The following is a 20,478-nucleotide window of genomic DNA, read 5'->3' as shown; positions in this document are numbered from 1 at the left end:
AAAATTCAAATGTTGAAACCCTACTATGCCTAATAAGAGGGTATTAGGAGCTGCGGTCTTTAGGAAGTAATGAGGATTAGATGAGATCATGAGGGTGGAGCCTTCATGAATGGGATTAGTGCCCTTATAATAGGAGAGAGTTTGCTTTCTCTCTTTGCTCCCTGCCATGTCAGTATATAACAAGTCGGCAGTATGCCACCAGACCTTGACCATGCTGGCACTCTGATCTCAGACTTCTAGCTTTCAGAACTGTGAGAAATAAATATCTGTTATTTATAACCCACCCTGTCTATGGTAATTTGTTATAGCTCAAACTGACTAAGACAGAAAGTGAGGAGACCAGTGGAGGGGGGAAGGAGTGTTTTTAGATGTTCTTCACCCACTTACAACTGGGAACCTGAAACTGAAACATTAAATAGGAATGAGTAGAGGATCTTTTTTGCTACCATCGCCCTCAAATCTAACCTTTGCTTTGAAGGCTTGGGAATTCTGAATTCAGTCTGCACATATAACACTAGAATATTCTAAACATGTAAGAGTCTTTTCAAGCAAACCAGACCTGAATAGCCAACGTGCTGGCAGTTTGACACTTGACCTACATATCCTCAATTCAACATCAAAAATGTGAGGCCGAGTTAGGGATGTTTGGTGAGTGGCTTCATCTCTAGCCAGGAGACATTAGATTGAAAGAGGAAAAAAACAAACAAACAAAAAACCTTGCTGGATAATAAAGGCAGTTAGATTTATTGTATATATGACAGTAGGGAATTCCTTTAATCACATATTCTTGAGTGCCTTTGGGAACTTGGATGATAATAAAGTGTATGCTGAGAGGAATCAGTGACAGTATTCTGCCGAAGGAGAAAAAATGATACTGAAACTCATCATTCCAGTGTTCCTTGAGGTGACTCAGAAGAGCAAATCTCCCAGCTGCCTGCAATCTGGATAAGTGGGATGCTGGACTGGAACCGGCTTAGGAAAACGTGATGATCGCTGGCTTCCTCTGTCCTGAAGAAGTCGGGTTTTTTTCTGGGTCATTTAACAGTGTAAGGTAGCAGAAAGGATATAGAGGAGAAAGCTGAATTGAACCTCTCTGCCTGAGTCAGGCAGGTCATTATGAGCCACACCTTTGTCTCTGGGTGACATTGTGGTCTCTGTCCCTGGTCTTAGCTAATGGGGACCAGACTGAGGTTAGAGGGAGTTCCAGATGGTGGTGTGCAAACTACACCACTTAGTGGCTCAGATGGCTCTAGTAATGAAAATAATGCTGGGCTATCAATCAGTGAGCGTATATTTAGCACCTATTATGTGCTTGACATTGTGAGGATACAAAGGAAATATAAGACCAATTTCTCCTCTCATTCGAGTCTGCAGTCTAATTATTAGACATATGAGCGTGAGAGGACAGATAACAAAAGTCAACTTCTATTTTCATTTCTGTGAAGCTGTGTAACATCAAATGTGGGAAAAGAGATGCATGTATTTATAAAAGTATTCCTTAAAAATCTTTCCTTTATATGTGGTACCTCAGACGATTATCGAGACGCCATTAAAATATGATTGAATACTTTCCATTGATGAAGAGATGGAGTAGTGAGACATCTAACTAAAGGAGGATAAAATTACTGCCACAAGGTATCGGGGTCTCATTTGTTACCCTTGTTTCTTTAGGAGTAGCCAAAGATGATAGGCAGCCTACATGGGGCACTGTGTGCTCTTCACTCTTTTAAGTACTTCACGTGCATTATTTAATTTAATCCTGTTATAACCTAACATATTCACTGTCACTATTCCTGGGACCTGGGAACAAGTAGCATGTCCAACGTCACATAGCCAGTAAGTATCACAAGATGTCAGAGTTGGGACAATAAAGATTTCGGGTGACAATCACATAGGCATTTGGCCCTGTTCTTTTTTTTTTTTTTTTTCCTCTGGAGCATCAAGTTTATTAACTAGAATTGGAAGAACCAAGGAGTTCTTGGAACAAGAACTATCCCCCTCCCCCACCAACACGGAAGACAGAAGAGTAGGGGAGGGGAGACGTGCCCCAGGAATGACAGTCCAGTCTCTCAAGTTTCACCCAGGTGGGGGTTGAGGGGCAGACCTGCAGCCACGGTGGCCTCGCTTTCGGTCGCCAGGGCTGCTCCGGACCATCCTCTGAGCTGGCCAGGGTCTTGGATACGATGCTTCTGAAGGCCGTGCAGAGAACACACTCCTCTTCCCCTGCACCGGGCCCCAGGGAGCGCGGCGGCCTGACCTTCCTGCCTCGGTCATCCATGGGGTTCACATGGGCTCACTTTATTATGACGCCTCATGCTGGGCAGCTTGCAACAAAGATGTTTCAAAATAAAGTTCCAGATTCTCCCAGCCACCCCTTGCTTTTTCTGGCTCTGGCCAGAGAGAGTGGATGAGGACACACTCTCAGGCTGCCCAGCGTGGGAGGACCTTCCAGTGTTGGACACACCCAGGGGGCAGCTGCTTCCCTCTGGGGCTCCAATCCTGCTGCTGCTGGAGGTGGATGTCCCAGTGCCACACTGGGGGGCTGGGCTGGGGGTGGCAGCCCTTGCCTCCAGGCTGGGTGGGGGACAGGCAGACTCACCGGTCTTCTGCCCTGCCTGCTGGTCTTCCTGCAGCTGCACATTTTTTCTGTGGTAGAGCCACCTGGTTTGCAGGGAGGACACCACAGGGCTTGGAGAAGGCTCAAGTTCACTGCCACAGAGGTCCCCGCAAGAGAAGGGCTTCAGAGTTATGATGGAGACCTCCACCTTGGGTTTCTTGGAGCTCACACTGCCTGTCCCAGTGTCCTAGATCTGGTCGCAAGTCAAGCCCGGAGTCCTCATCATTGTCACCTCCAGGTCCTCTTCACAGGGTGGCTGGAGTGGCTCCTTCTGGCCCATGTTGACCCATGGATGCCTCATGAGGTCAGGTAAGGTGCCTCTGTCACTGGGGTTGAGGGCAATCATTTTTTGTAACAGATCCCTTATCTTCAAAGACAGATAAGGTGGGATGGGGTATTGCCCTTGTAGGATTTGCTTCCGCAGCTCCTGGAAGTCTTTTCCCACAAAGGGCTGGGACCCAGTTACCATGGTGTACAGCACTACTCCCAAGCTCCACACGTCCACCGCAGGGCCGCTGTAGCTCTGCCCCAGGAAGAGTTCTGGGGCGGCATAAGGGTGTGTGCCGCAGATCGTGTCCAGTTGGACAGTGTCATCACACTTGTTGCTGAGGCCAAAGTCTGTAAGTTTGATATTCATGTTGGAATCAAAGAGGAGGCTCAGTGGCTTCAGGTCTCGGTGCACGATGCCCCTCTGGTGGCAGTGCTGCAGGGCGGAGACCAGCTGCTGGAACGGGCCTCGGGCCTCCACCTCTGTCATACGGCCATGGGTCTTCAAATAGCGGTACATGTCCCCCCCACTGAGGTACTCCATCACCACGAAAAATGTCTCCTCTGTGTCAATCACCCCCAGCAGTTTTACAATATTGGGGTGATTCAGAGCCTTCAGACTGCACACTTCCCGGAAAAGTGCCTGGACACTTGAGAAGCTCTGACGCCTTTTCTTTATGACCTTCACAGCCACCTGTGTCCCGGTCAGAATGTGCCGGGCCAACTTCACTTTACCGAAGGTGCCTTCACCAATGGTGTGGAGGATCTCGAAGTCATCAATATGAGCCTCCTTGCCAGCAGATTTGGCTGTGAGGCCCTGCATCATGGTGATCTGCTAACTACACTGACTGACAGCACTACCTAGCAACGCTAACTACGCTAACTGTACCAACAGCACTAACTAGTACTAACTACACTAACTATGCTAATCAAGTATTAACTATACCAACAATACTCACTATGCTAACTGTAGAAAGAACAATGACACAAATAAAAAAAGAGTAGAGAAAAGAGAAACGAAAATCAACAAAATGGCAGAAACAAGGAAAACACAAGCTAACTGTAGGTCCAAGGCCGTCAGGTCACCAAAAGCAGCTTCCTGGGCTCTAAGGACCAAAAACCTGGGCCCACCTTTCTCTTTCATAGGGCTTTGTGAAGTACATCACAATGGTGCACTCTGAGGTCAGAGCAAGAAATGGACCCATCACCGCTGGGGATACACCACAGTGGTTTTCTCACTTTTTGAGTTCAAGGCCCCTTTACACTTAGGAAAAAGGATCCCAAAGAAATTTTTCTTTACATGTGTTATTAGATATTGGTATTCACTTTGTTATAAATAAAAATCTGCAGGATACTTCAGTGGCCTTTTTATTTCTAGTTTGAAAATGTGTAATAATTTTAGAGACCTCATAATGTCTACACTTGAAATGTTCAATTCCTTTTCCTTAAATTCTGGTCTCAAAATAACGTTACAACTTAACTGACTTCACGATACTATACAAAATGTTCTGTTGCATAAGACATGATACGGTACATTATGAAAGTCTATGAAGCTGAGAGAAGGTTTGCCAGGAAGGTCATTGAGCAGATTTCTCATCAGGAGCCTCGGAGGCCAGATGGCATGACTCAATGTACTTGAAGTGTTGAAGGAAAGAAACCGTCAACCAAGAATCCTATATCTAGCAAAACTTTCCTTCGAAAATGAGGGAGAAATCAAGACATTCCCAGTTAATCAAGAGTTGAGAGAGTTCTTAACCACCAGACCCGCCTGCCACAGGGAGTTCTTCAGGTTGGAGTCAAGGACCCTGGACGGTAGCTCAAAGCCTTATGAAGAAATAAAGACCTCTGGTAAAAGTAGACAGACGGGCGACGAGAAAAGCTAGTACTGTTGTAACTTTGGTTTGTAGCTCCACTTTTTGTCTTCTATTTGATTTAAGAGACTAATGTATAATAAAACACACACATACAAATCAAAAAAAAAAAAAAAGATCACCTCTTCACCTAGAAAAGTTACTTCACCCCCACTTTAGCCTAACTTTGGGAATTCCCATCAACAACATTCTTCTTTCCACTGTAGGAAGCAATGCTGCCAGAAGCTATGGCAAGCAGAGCCTCTTCTAAAATGCCTTTGATGACTGCAGCAACATGGATGCAACTAGAGATTATTAAGTGAAGTAAGTCAGAAAGAGAAAGACAAATGCCATGTGATACCACTTACATGTGGAATCTAAAGTATGGCACAAATGAACCTATCTATGAAACAGCAACAGACTCACAGACATAGAGAACAGACTTGTGGTTGCCAAGGAGGAGGGGGGTGGGAGAGGGAAGGGCTGGGAGTGTGGCATTAGCAGATGTAAACTATTATATATAGGAGGGATAAACAACAAGGTCCTACTCTACAGCACAGGGAACTAGAGTCAATATCCTGTGATAAACTGTAATGGAAAAGAATATAAAAAAAGAATGTCTATATGTGTATAACTGAGTCACTTTGCCATACAGCAGATTGGCACAAGATTGTAAATCAACTATATGTCAATAAAAACAATAAAATAAAATAAAAAATGCCTCTGATGATGTACACAGCCCCTGCTCCTGCTGACTACCTCTCTGCAGCACCCAACACTGTGAAACCCCACCCCCAGCTGAGGTCACTCCAGTCCTGTGTCTCCTTCCTTTGTCCTCTGTCTCCCACCAGTGTTTCTCTAACAGAAACACAAAGAACTGCTGTGTTTTCACTCAGTCTCACTGTTCACGTTCCCACGCTTGATCTGGGCATCAGACCTGCAAGAGTTCAAAACTTACTGGGTGGTAGAACTGCCATTTCTCTGCCTGTCTCTCATTATAAAGAACTTCTCTGAAATTCCGAATTCACTGGTCTGGTCATCCATTCACCAGCAAGTATCTAGGTACTGGGGTTAAGAGCTAGGAATGAGATACAGTTGTTAGTAAAGAAACAACAAACCCCAAATGGAGTCACTTGTGCTAAGTCCCACGTCAGCAAACCAAGACTTAATAGCTAACCTAATTGCAGTTTCAGCCTCTCTCAGGAATGGGACCTTTCACCAATAGATCTGGAATTACCTGGTCAGCACTAGAGGGGTGACCCCCCACCTTCCCCCAAAAGGAAGGTGACCCTGCCTGAAACAATCCACTCTTAGCTAGAAATTTCCCTTTTCTGCCCCCTCCTGCCTGTAAAGTTCTTGCATTTTTTACAGCTCCGCAGAGCTCCTTTCTACTTGCTCAATGGGATGCTGCCCGATTCATAAATCATTGAATAAAGCCAATTCGATCTTCAAATTTACTCAGTTAGAATTTTATGTTTTTAATACAGTGATGAGCAAAACAAATAAAAAGAGAGGCATCAAACTCTTCGGAGAGTGTATCCCATTATCCCTCACACTCTTGGAAGCCTGGGTCAGCAGAAATGGAGGAGAGCCAGTGACAAGAAAAAGCCTCTTGAAAACCAAATCAGAGGTCCTGAAATACTACAGACTTACTTGTACAAGTGGGTGGGAACAAGCAGAGAGTAGCAGTTGTTTATTATTGTACACTGTAATCGAGGGAAACATTTGGAGTTCAAGAATAGAGATTTAAAGATGAGATGCTAAAATTCATAACAACTTGTCCAAAACAGGCCAAAAAACCTTAAGTTTTCGCCTTGTTTAAAAGAAGTCCTAAGTAAAGGGAAAACCAAATATTATGAAAAATTTTGGAGACATCTCACACACCAACCTTCCCTTTATTTGAATTACTTCATTATCATTACTTTAGAGTTATGTACACTCATAAAAGTTCATTTATTCTGAGTTGAGAAGTCCATTTTATCATCATGTGTATTGTGCTTACATTTTAAAATCAGAAACAACTTCCCCAAGATAAAACTGATTCTTAATCTCTTTTGGTTTTACTATTCCAAAATAGATTAGGTGACTTGGGGTATTATTTTTACCCTATGTTGATTTGCCTACCTTGTAAAGGAGCAAGGAACTTTTCCTTCAACCCTTATTTTCCTAGTGATTTGTTTAAAATGAAAGGTAAATATGTGTTTGTGGGCATATAAGTGTGTGTGTGTACAATCATTTTTATATAGAGATTCATTATCTCTCAATTTATTTTGTACAAGAGGTTTGTCTCAAAAAATCAGGGTCTTCTTTCTTTTTTTTTTTTTTCACGATTCATATCTTTAATACTCTCTGAGAGGCAAGTGAAAAGCAACAATGGATTTTTAAAAGGACCATGTCTGACACATGTCTGACAACACTGAGAGTGGGGGAGGAGGGAAGTTAACCAGCTAGCACAGTGCCTTGCATGTAGTAAGCACTGCAACATTTGTTAAATTGCAATGACTTGAAGTTGAAGATCATGATATATATATATATTTCTTAGATTTTTAGAAATTTCATGTAATGTCTGAAACATTTATATTAACATATTTCCATACAAATAACCCAATGAAAGTTTAGTATTAGTTGTTTTGTTTGTTTGTTTTTTTATACTGCAGGTTCTTATTAGGCATCAATTTTATACACATCAGTGTATACATATCAATCCCAATCGCCCAATTCAGCACACCACCACACCCACCCCACCGCAGTTTTCCCGCCTTGGTGTCCATATGTCCATTCTCTACATCTGTGTCTCAACTTCTGCCCTGCAAACTGGCTCATCTGTACCATTTTTCTAGGTTCCACATACATGCATTAATATACGATATTTGTTTTTCTCTTTCTGACTTACTTCACTCTGTATGACAGTCTCTAGATCCATCCACTTCTCAACAAATGACTCAATTTCGTTCCTTTTTATGGCTGAGTAATATTCCATTGTATATATGTACCACTTCTTCTTTATCCATTCGTCTGTTGATGGGCATTTAGGTTGCTTCCATGACCTGGCTATTGTAAATAGTGCTGCAATGAACATTCGGGTGCATGTGTCTTTTTGAATTACGGTTTTCTCTGGGTATATGCCCAGTAGTGGGATTGCAGGGTCATATGGTAATTCTATTTTTAGTTTTTTAAGGAACCTCCATATTGTTCTCCATAGTGGCTGTATCAATTTACATTCCCACCAACAGTGCAAGAGGGTTCCCTTTTCTCCACACCCTCTCCAGCATTTGTTGTTTGTAGATTTTCTGATGATGCCCATTCTAACAGGAGTGAGGTGATACCTCATTGTAGTTTTGATTTGCATTTCTCTAATAATTAGTGATGTTGAGCATCTTTTCATGTGCTTCGTGGCCGTCTGTATATCTTCTTTGGAGAAATGTCTATTTAGGTCTTCTGCCCATTTTTGGATTGGGGTGTTTGTTTCTTTAATATTGAGCTGAATGAGCTGTTTATATATTTTGGAGATTAATCCTTTGTCCGTTGATTTGTTTGCAAATATTTTCTCCCATTCTGAGGGTTGTCTTTTCGTCTTGTTTATGGTTTCCTTTGCTGTGCAAAAGCTTTGAAGTTTCATTAGGTCCCATTTGTTTATTTTTGTTTTTATTTCCATTACTCTAGGAGGTGGATCAAAAAAGATCTTGCTGTGATTTATGTCAAAGAGTGTTCTTCCTATGTTTTCCTCTAAGAGTTTTATAGTGTCCAGTCTTATATTTAGGTCCCTAATCCATTTTGAGTTTATTTTTGTGTATGGTGTTAGGGAGTATTCTAATTTCATTCTTTTACATGTAGCTGTCCAGTTTTCCCAGCACCACTTATTGAAGAGACTGTCTTTTCTCCATTGTATATCTTTGCCTCCTTTGTCATAGATTAGTTGACCATAGGTGCGTGGGTTAATCTCTGGGCTTTCTATCTTGTTCCATTGATCTATGTTTCTGTTTTGGTGCCAGTACCATATTGTCTTGATTACTGTAGCTTTGTAGTATAGTCTGAAGTCAGGGAGTCTGATTCCTCCAGCTCCATTTTTTTGCCTCAAGACTGCTTTGGCTATTCGGGGTCTTTTGTGTCTCCATACAAATTTTAAGATGATTTGTTCTAGCTCCGTAAAAAATGCCATTGGTAATTTGATAGGGATTGCATTGAATCTGTAGATTGCTTTGGGTAGTATACTCATTTTCACAATGTTGATTCTTCCAATCCAAGAACATGGTATATCTCTCCATCTGTTGGTATCATCTTTAATTTCTTTCATCAGTGTCTTATAGTTTTCTGCATACAGGTCTTTTGTCTCCCTAGGTAGGTTTATTCCTAGGTATTTTATTCTTTTTGTTGCAATGGTAAATGGGAGTGTTTCCATAATTTCTCTTTCAGATTTTTCATCATTAGTGTATAGGAATGCAAGAGATTTCTGTGCATTAATTTTGTATCCTGCAACGTTACCATATTCATTAATTAGCTCTAGCAGTTTTCTGGTGGCAGTTTTAGGATTCTCTATGTATAGTATCATGTCATCTGCAAAGAGAGACAGTTTTACTTCTTCTTTTCCAATTTGTATTCCTTTTATTTCTTTTTCTTCTCTGATTGCCGTGGCTAGGACTTCCAGAACTATGTTGAATAATAGTGGTGAGAGTGGACATCCTTGTCTCGTTCCTGATCTTAGAGGAAATGCTTTCAGTTTTTCACCATTGAGAATGATGTTTGCTGTGGGTTTGTCATACATGGCCTTTATTATGTTGAGGTAGGTTCCCTCTATGCCCACTTTCTGGAGAGTTTTTATCATAAATGGGTGTTGTATTTTGTCAAAAGCTTTTTCTGCATCTATTGAGATGATCATATGGTTTTTATTCTTCAATTTGTTAATATGGTGTATCACATTGATTGATTTGTGTATATTGAAGAATCCTTGCATCCCTGGGATAAATCCCACTTGATTGTGGTGTATGATCCTTTCAATGTGTTGTTGGATTCTGTTTGCTAGTATTTTGTTGAGGATTTTTGCATCTATATTCATCAGTGATATTGGTCTGTAATTTTCTTTTTTTGTAGTGTCTTTGTCTGGTTTTGGTATCAGGGTGATGGTGGCCTCATAGAATGAGTTTGGGAGTGTTCCTTCCTCTGCAATTTTTTGGAAGAATTTGAGAAGGACAGGTGTTAGCTCTTCTCTAAATGTTTGATAGAAATCACCTGTGAAGCCATCTGGTCCTGGACTTTTGTTTGTTGGAAGATTTTTAATCACAGTTTCAATTTCATTACTTGTGATTGGTCTGTTCATATTTTCTGTTTCTTCCTGGTTCAGTCTTGGAAGGTTATACCTTTCTAAGAATTTGTCCATTTCTTCCAGGTTGTCCATTTTATTGGCATAGAGTTGCTTGTAGTAGTCTCTTAGGATGTTTTGTATTTCTGCGGTGTCTGTTGTAACTTCTCCTTTTTCATTTCTGATTTTATTGATTTGAGTCCTCTCCCTCTTTTTCTTGATGAGTCTGGCTAATGGCTTATCAATTTTGTTTATCTTCTCAAAGAACCAACTTTTAGTTTTATTGATCTTTGCTATTGTTTTCTTTGTTTCTATTTCATTTATTTCTGCTCTGATCTTTATGATTTCTTTCCTTCTGCTAACTTTGGGTTTTGTTTGTTCTTCTTTCTCTATTTTCTTTAGGTGTAAGGTTAGATTGTTTACTTGAGATTTTTCTTGTTTCTTTAGGTAGGCTTGTATAACTAAAAACTTCCCTCTTAGAACTGCTTTCGCTGCATCCCATAGGTTTTGGGTTGTCATGTTTTCCTTGTCATTTGTCTCTAGGTATTTTTTGATTTCCTCTTTGATTTCTTCAGTGATCTCTTGGTTATTTAGTAACGTATTGTTTAGCCTCCATGTGTTTGTCTTTTTTACGTTTTTTTCCCTGTAATTCATTTCTAATCTCATAGCGTTGTGGTCAGAAAAGATGCTTGATATGATTTCAATTTTCTTAAATTTACTGAGGCTTGATTTGTGACCCAAGATGTGATCTATCCTGGAGAATGTTCCATGCGCACTTGAGAAGAATGTGTAATCTGCTGTTTTTGGATGGAATGTCCTATATATATCAATTAAATCTATCTGGTCTATTGTGTCATTTAAAGCTTCTGTTTCCTTATTTATTTTCATTTTGGATGATCTGTCCATTGGTGTAAGTGAGGTGTTAAAGTCCCCCACTATGATTGTGTTACTGTCAATTTCCTCTTTTATAGCTGTTAGCAGTTGCCTTATGTATTGAGGTGCTCCTATGTTGGGTGCATATATATTTATAATTGTTATATCTTCTTCTTGGATTGATCCCTGGATCATTATGTAGTGTCCTTCCTTGTCTCTTGTAACATTCTTTATTTTAAAGTCTATTTTATCTGATATGAGTATAGCTACTCCAGCTTTCTTTTGATTTCCATTTGCATGGAATATCTTTTTCCATCCCCTCACTTTCAGTCTGTATGTGTCCCTAGGTCTAAAGTGGGTGTCTTGTAGACAGCATATATATGGGTCTTGTTTTTGTATCCATTCAGCCAGTCTATGTCTTTTGGTTGGGGCATTTAATCCATTCACGTTTAAGGTAATTATCGATATGTATGTTCCTATGATCATTTTCTTAATTGTTTTGGGTTTGTTTTTGTAGGTCCTTTTCTTCTCTTGTGTTTCCCACTTAGAGAAGTTCCTTTAGCATTTGTTGTAGAGCTGGTTTGGTGGTGCTGAATTCTCTTAGCTTTTGCTTGTCTGTAAAGCTTTTCATTTCTCCATCAAATCTAAATGAGAACCTTGCTGGGTAGAGTAATCTTGGTTGTAGGTATCTTCCCTTTCATCACTTTAAATATATCATGCCACTCCCTTCTGGCTTGCAGAGTTTCTGCTGAGAAATCAGCTGTTAACCTTATGGGAGTTCCCTTGTATGTTATTTGTCGTTTTTCCCTTGCTGCTTTCAATAATTTTTCTTTGTCTTTAATTTTTGCCACTTTGATTACTATGTGTCTTGGCATGTTTCTCCTTGGGTTTATCCTGTATGGGACTCTCTGTACTTCCTGGACTTGGGTGGCTATTTCCTTTCCCATGTTAGGGAAGTTTTCGACTATAATCTCTTCAAATATTTTCTCTGGTCCTTTCTCTCTCTCTTCACCTTCTGGGACCCCTATAATTCGAATGTTGTTGCATTTAATGTTGTCCCAGAGGTCTCTTAGGCTGTCTTCATTTCTTTTCATTCTTTTTTCTTTAGTCTGTTCCACAGCAGTGAATTCCACCATTCTGTCTTCCAGGTCACTTATCCGTTCTTCTGCCTCAGTTATTCTGCTATTGATTCCTTCTAGTGTAGTTTTCATTTCAGTTATTGTATTGGTCATCTCTGTTTGTTTGTTCTTTAATTCTTCTAGGTCTTTGTTAATCATTTCTTGCATCTTCTCAATCTTTGCCTCCATTCTTCTTCCGAGGTCCAGGATCATCTTCACTATCAATATTCTGAATTCTTTTTCTGGAAGGTTGCCTATCTCCACTTCATTTAGTTGTTTTTCTGGGGTTTTTTCTTGTTCCTTCATCTGGTACATAGCCCTCTGCCTTTTCATCTTGTCTATCTTTCTGTAACTATGGTTTTTGGTCCACAGGCTGCAGGATTGTAGTTTTTCTTGCTTCTGCTGTCTGCCCTCTGGTGGTTGAGGCTATCTAAGAGGCTTGATGGGAGGCTCTGGTGGTGGGTAGAGCTGACTGTTGCTGTGGCGGTCAGAGCTCAGTAAAACTTTAATCCACTTGACTGTTGATGGGTGGGGCTGGGTTCCCTCCCTGTTGGTTGTTTTGCCTGAGGCAACCCAACACTGGAGCCTACCTGGGCTCTTTGGTGGGGTTAATGGCAGACTCTGGGAGGGCTCACGCCAAGGAGCACTTCCCAGAACCTCCGCTGCCAGAGTCCTTGTCCCCACAGTGAAACAGAGCCACTCCCTGCCTCTGCAGGAGACCCCCCAACACCAGCAGGTAGGTCTGGTTCAGTCTCCCCCAGGGTCACTGCTCCTTCCCCTGGGTCCCGATGTGCACACTACTTTGTGTGTGCCCTCCAAGAGTGGGGTCTCTGTTTCCCCCAGTCGTGTCGAAGTCCTGCAATCAATTCCCACTAGGCTTCAAAGTCTGATTCTCTAGGAATTCCTCCTCCTGTTGCCGGACCCCCAGGTTGGGAAGCCTGACGTGGGGCTCAGAACCTTCACTCCAGTGGGTGGACTTCTGTGGTATAAGTGTTCGCCACTCTGTGAGTCACCCACCCAGCAGTTATGGGATTAGATTTTACTCTGATTGCACCCCTCCTACCGTCTCACTGTGGCTTCTCCTCTGTCCTTGGATGTGGGGTATCCTCCTTGGTGAAGTCCAGGGTCTTCCTGTCAATGATTGTCCAGCAGCCAGTTGTGATTCTGGTGCTCTCGCAAGAGGGAGAGAGAGCACGTCCTTCTACTCCGCCATCTTGGTTAATCCCCCTTGGCCCTGTTCTTGTACTAATCAGGGTTTTTGTTGCAAACAAGGGAAACCAACGTTAGTTAATTGAAGCAGAAAAGGAATGTATTGGAAGGATATCAGGGATTTCATAGAATAACCAGGAAGTTCTTAAGAACCAGGCTCAAAAATTAGGCAGGAGCCAAAGGATACTTGGCAGCAAATTATATAGAAAATGCCACAGAAATAGTAAACTTGGGAAGCTACTATTGAAGCTGCTGCCAGTGGCTACTTGCCCCTGGTTCTCTGGATAATCCACCCACAACCACAGCCAACAGTCACTCTTGGCCCCTTCATCTCCAGGTGAAGCCTGGGTCACATACCTACAACCCAGAGTCTGGGAGGAGAGGAAAGGAATCACCTGTCTCCCTTCAGCCTGATTCCCACTTCTTTTGGAATTGCTTTCAAATGGAAAGGTTTTGCATGCTGGGCAGGCCAACATATATACCTGACAAACGTCCATTTCAGGTCTCCGCATCATGTGACTGTATGCTACTGGAATGCATATGCCAATCTCTTTCCATGGTCCCTGATGCTAAGATTTCCTACTTCTCAGTGACTGTTGCTGCATTCTATCTTAGCATCCCTTCTCACATAACCATGCCTGTGTCCTTGCTCCGACTCCCAGGCCCTGCATGCATTCCACTCCTCTTGCTGCTGTTACAGGAGCCATTTTATAATGAAAGTTTTTCCTTCCTGAGAATTATGTGTTTATTCAATCAATCTTAGATGGTTAAGCTTTAAGACTCCGTTGGCTCAGGGACTGCAAGGAGAACATTTGAGTGATTACTCTCAGCTTCAAAAGTATTCAAAATTTAACCAATTCAGTTAAGTTCAACAAACAGTATAGACCGTTTACCAAGGCCAGAATTGTTAGTAACTGGGGATACAGAGAGGAATAGCTACCTGTCCTAATGTCAGGGACTTCACGGTTGAGTTATGAAAACAAATATATACTTACAATATCTTTTCTTAGTTAGAACTCTTGTTATCTCTTAAATCACTCTTGGTTAAAAGGATTCTCTCATAAAGCAAATGCATTCTGCATAAAAGAAGTAGCATATGTTAATGAGTAGTTGTTATAAGTCAGACAATATTCTAAATGCTTTGCATTTATTAACTGACTTAATCATTGCAATAACATTTTGAGATATCATCATCATTATCATTATTATCATCATCATCCCCATTTTACAGATGAGGAAGCTGAAGCAAAGAAAGATTAAGAAATGTGTTAAATAATGCACACAGCTGGTAGGTGGTGGAGCTAAGTTTCAGGCTCTAGCACCCTTGTTCTTAATTATCATGATACATTGTCTGTCTCTCTAATGACATCCATCTGAAAACAGAGTTCTTTCTGATGATAGAAAAAAGAAAAACAATACTCTAGGTGCTCTTTTTCACTCTTTCAGCCTCATTTCCTTGCTTTCTAAGTTGTCTATTAACCAGAACACATGTTTAAAAATTATTTTTTAGACCTATTAATTTGAATTGATATATGCTAAAAAAGACTCTAAATAAAAAGATGCCAGTTTGCTGTACCGTCAGCAATCAGCCTCATTAAAACAACAACAATATTCTGTATTACGATTCCTTCCACTCCATGATGCTTAGTAGAGTACTGAATATAAAGTAGATGCTCAATAAAAGCTTTTTGAGTCAGTGATTGCATATGCAGGAACATGCAGCTAATAAATCCTGTGAAACCAGGCCTGTCCTCAGCTCCTTAGGGATTGAAACTTACAAGAGTTCCTAGGCAGGATGAAGTGAAAGAAGTAGCTTGAATGTGATGCTTGGCAGCTGGACGATTCTGCTTCCTATAGGGTGACCCAATTTGGAAAAGTGAAGACCACCCACAAGGGGTCACTGGGCAAATGCCCAAATTCCCAGTGGGATAGAGTGACCTTGGACAGAATTAATCTTATATAAGCAGGACCACACTCATTAATCATTCACAATAAGCCCTTATTTATGAACTAATTTCAAATAGACATATTGAATCCATTTTCCCAAGCGAAAATGGAGTTAGGTAAATCATAAGCAGCTAAATTATAGTTTTGGCACATGCACACAGTTTTGTTTCATATTTAGAATCATTTGCCTCTTAGAGCAACCTAATACAATGGGAACACTCTGCAGAACGCTATAGAGAATGAGTGTTTATAGAGACTTACATCTGATTTACATTTAAGGAGCATAAAACTAATTGCAGAGAGCCTGTGCTCCTAAAACCTTAAACCTAAGGGACAGCCATGTGCGAACTCTTATAAGAATGCTGATATGACTGCTGGAAATTGAGACCTTCGAAATTGATTTCCACAACTGGAAATAAGGGTATCTTAAAATGTCCTCAATGGACACAGGTATATTGTAAATGATTCCTGGACAAAGTAGCTGTTATATGAGAACATCTTTCTAATATGAGATTAAAATCTAGAATTGCAAGTAGTAATAAATATATCCATCTATATTAGTGTAAAAAAGTGACAGTATTGTAAAAGCAATAAACAGGTAGACAGCTAATAGTTAGTGCCTGTGATAAATTGCCTTGTTATTGCAATCAATTTTATTCTTATGAAATAGTCTAATTTTTCTTTTTCTTAGAACCACATATGTACATGAGGAAAAAGTACCTTCCAAAGATATTATTTTTAAACCATTTGAAATAAAATGCCTACAAAATACTCTTCCAAACTTCTATTATGGAAGTTAGCACATCTGGTAGTCTTTTATGTTGCAAAATTATCTAACTTAGAAATTATATATTGCTTTAATATTTTCATTTTCAAATATTTTGGGGCCTCATTTTAGTAGTAGTTTCATATAGCAACAGTTATCCTGAGAAGTAATAAAAGTAATATTTTTATGTGTTGAAAGTGTCATATTATTCATCAACTCCCATGTACTGTACATAATACTTGAAATCATTTGCATCCATGTGTGCATGTCTGTATGTGAATGCACAGACACAATGACCTGTTTACTCTGCGTGCTGTTTGTGGGTTTGCTATTTTGTCATGTCTTTGTTGTAGTGTTGTCTGTGAAGGTTTAAATGAAATTTATAGCATGCATCATGTATTGTAAGTTTGTCTGTCATATAATAATCAGCATGCAAAAAAGCCACGTATTTGGACTGTATATTTAAGCCTTGTAAGTAATCACATACAAAACAATGCAAAAATGTGAACATTGTATGGCAATTAATAACATCTCTGCCAGTGTAAATACGTTTTTTTCCCCATAAATCATTTCCAGCTTGTCAAAATGGATCTGTGCTGGCAAAGAAACAAGGGTAATGTTTCAATTTTCTCCATCTGGCAAGAAATTTTCTGTTAGATTTCCTTCTTCCCTTTTTCAGTTACAGAATTTTTATATGAGCAACTACATATAGTATGATTAAGAAAGGGTGCAGTGTGATAGGATACAGAACAATGCTGAATATTAGGAACTTGACTCTGAATAACTGCCCCAAATTATACATTCATATCACATGTGCATATAACAGAAAATATTTGGTTGTTGAAGCATAGAAATGACTCCCTTTGTAGCAAAACATTGCTCTCATTAAATAAAGCACAACTTTCTCTTTTCCCGTAAGGGCTTGAATATATTTTAACTCGTTTGGAATAATTTCTTATCCTTATTGGGGATGCATTTAAATCTTTAAAATTTTTATCAAGACACTTTAGAATATTCTAGAAAGTCCAGCAGGACACACACACACACACACATAAATGCCCAATATGGATCTAGGAAAGAATTTACCCTTTCATGACCCAATATTTAAAACAAAACTCAATAGAGCAGGCATACTGTATATACATTATGCTTATAGATCTTCAGCAGGAGCAAAGTGCTGGTGTTTTTAACCACAAAAATATTTATAAATTACTCTGATCATGAGGATATAAATCCATTCACAAGCACCAAAATCTATTTATTTTCACGTACAGTGATGGGTAATTTCCAACATTCTTTTATTGTTTATATGAAAATGTTCTTAGAGCTTGTACAGTGTGTTATCCTGCCTAATTACTCAGCTGTCTATAGTATGCATGGGAGCAGGTTTGATAAAAACGATGTATATTTGAGTACTTGCGTGTGTCTTAAGGGAAACCAAGGATGATACAATAGCCATGCCAATGGTGCCTGTGCAGCATCCCTTCCCAAATATCTGCATTTGGAAGGGCACAGATATCCAAAAGCACAGCAGACGCATTCATATTTGGTTTGGGACTATACTATAAGGTACTTTGGGAAACTCATTTTTTCTTCAATTTAAAAAAAAAAGATAGTTTATTTGTATTAGTTCAGTAATTGCACCCTGGTAAGGAAGGGGAGGGAGAGAAGCGAAGTGTGCTGGATTCTGGTTTGGAGGATTCATGGGCAGATAACCATCAACTGTGGGCACAAACCTCCAAATAAACTTGTATAGTGAGTGAACTGTGAGCATTTTCCCCAGGAGGGTGGATATCAGTGCAGCATCTTTGGGTCACACAAGCAAACCAGCTTGTGCATTTTTTGTGTATGACTTTATCCATCACGTAGGTCATTGAAGAGGTGGCTCCAGGGTGTTGATATTAATCACTTACAGCCAGGGTGCTTCAGTTGTCACTTACCCTTGTTGTGGACAGTTTTAACTGCACATATGGAAGGTTATTTGTCATGTACTCTTCTGAGACCCCTAGAATGTCAGGACACAACAGATGATTAAAGGATTGAAAAGCAACCTTCTCTCTGAATATCTTTGTCTTAAACTGCCAGATCAGAGCTTTAATGCAATTTGACAGTTTCGTCTTCTTTCATTTAATTTTACGGGCATACGCCAAAAATAATTTGTACAAAACTTCACCTGAAGAAGTAGCTAGAACAAGGGACTTGGAATTAAAGTATAATCAAATAAATAGTTTCTTCTCTCCCCACCTTACTTCCTATCTCTTTTCACTTTATTTTTTTCCCCATCCATGGGAAGATGTATCGTTCAGTCTAAGGCTTTTATCACTTACTTTTGTTTGGGATTAACTCTTCACACTGAGGGAAATGAGCCTCACTTGTGATCTTGTTTAAATATGTTTCCCTTTCTCCTGTGTTCCATCGTTCCATTATATTCAAAACACTGTATGTATAAGCAGTGTAGGATTCCTCCTACCTGTGCAACAAATGAATTCCCAGAGCTGCCTGCAAATCAATTCCTTGGGATCTAGCTATCATTCCCTGTTGACATCATAATGGAAAGTATATATTTTCAATATTTCTACAAACATATATTTGGCACCAAAATTAATAAAATTAATGTTATACATTTTTAAAAGAAAAAAGGGATAACATTTAGACTATATTTAAACTAAATTACAAAAAATAACTGAACTGAACCTCCAGGGAGGCTCTGGTTATCGCGGTGTGAGGTGGTGGTGGAGCATCCTGGAAAATGGAGAGGCTGGCACGAAGGTCATCTACCTCACCCTGGGAAAGACCATTTTGTTGTTTCAGGCTGTTACCCAGAGAGGAGCAGGGAAGGGAGAAGGAAAACTTGGCTTGCCTCTGGGCTTCTCAATAAAGTTTTCTTTCTGTCTTCCCTTTCCTCATGGTTGGACAAAAACTGTAAAATATTACATTTTTTAAAAGGTCAGATTCCCTCGTTTGTCTTGGAAGGTTTTGACGCTCACTTGCCAGAAGGCAGTGAGTTGGGCCAAGTAGGTTCTCATGGCTCCTTCCAGTTCCTATGTGCTGTTGATTCTTAATCTTCCATAGTCTGTCTTTATTATCTATAAACTGGGAAAACTGATTTGTATTGGTCTGTAAGGTCTTAAGGAAAGGTTTTTTCCTCCATCCAGGGTAAACTCTGGCAATCTTTCCTTTATTCTCAGACCCTTGACTTGTGCTTGTGGAAAGTCAGTCCTGGATCTGGGAAGAGATGAACCAGCAGCTGATTTTCTCCTTGCTTGGGAGCTAATGACAAAAACTCCTACGTGGAGGTCCTCTGGGATTTATAATTACTTAGAATGTTTTCTCATCTGAACAGTACGGAGGCTATCACAGACAATGGGCTGGTTATTGCATGCTTATAAACTCAAAGGAATAAACTGCATTTTCCTATGAAAAAAATAAAATCAAGTGGAGGATCAAGTTATGAACAAGTAGAATGTTTCATGAACTTGGGAACCAATGCGTGCAGTGTCATTTCTACACCTGGCTCTAGTGCTTTATTGGACCAGACCTCCCTAGGATTCTTTACAGAGGATGAGAGTCCATATTGTTTTTTTGTGAATGATAAGTTGACATTCACCTGGGGCAGTTGAAAAGATAGAAGCTAAAAATAACATAATGTCTTAAGGTTTTAGCAGTATTACTCTTCCTTCTTATGATACGTTTTGCACTACATTTGATCATAGCCTGAAGATATAACTTCTAGCCTTGCCAACTACCTGTGAGGTTAAGATCATCTAAGGAGGGATTGTGAGATGGACCAGTTTCTCTATTTTCACTTTCACCAGTAGGAAACTGAGACATGGAGTACCTATATAATTTGTCTGAGGTCAGTGTTTAAGACAGTTCTATAATATACCATCTAAAAGGCAATAAAAGAGAATGTTTATAGCCCAGGGTTTGAAGTCAAACAGACCTAGGTTCTGACTCCAGCACTTAGTAACTCCCTAAGCTTTAGCTTCCTCAACTATAACACTTGCCTTGTAAGATTATTATGTGCATAAATAAAATACATGTAAAGCTCTTAGCATAACTGGGGGCATATAATTGCTATATATAGTTATATTTATTAATATAGTTTCCCATTTAATGTTATTTCATTTAAATTGTGCTGCTTAATTTACTATACTTGATTGATCTATCGATAGCATCTTTTCATTCTTAATAGTATTAATTAGAATAGAAGGGAAAAAAAGAGAATGAAACTTAATTTCCCCTAGAGTCCTAAGGGATTTGTGTGGGTCAATTTATTAATGAAATGTGAAGAACATTTGGCAAACCCACCAAATGAGACAAAGCATTGTAAAGAGCCTTTAGAAAGAATTGGTATCTAATGTTAATGTCTGTGGAATGGAACTGTCATAGGATAATGGCCTTTTGATGGTACAGAAAATGCCAAGGCAGAGATAAGACATTTATTTTTAAAGCACTAGACAATCACCTTTGGATAGTGTCCTTCCACCAGGTCTTTATTTCTAATAGACCAATAATTGATATGGATGTAATTA

The sequence above is a fragment of the Balaenoptera acutorostrata genome, chromosome 1 (assembly GCF_949987535.1).
Source record: "Balaenoptera acutorostrata chromosome 1, mBalAcu1.1, whole genome shotgun sequence".
In the NCBI taxonomy this organism is placed as follows: Eukaryota; Metazoa; Chordata; class Mammalia; order Artiodactyla; family Balaenopteridae; genus Balaenoptera; species Balaenoptera acutorostrata.
The sequence above is the reverse complement of the archived record's forward strand: the minus strand, read 5'-3'. Positions refer to the sequence as shown.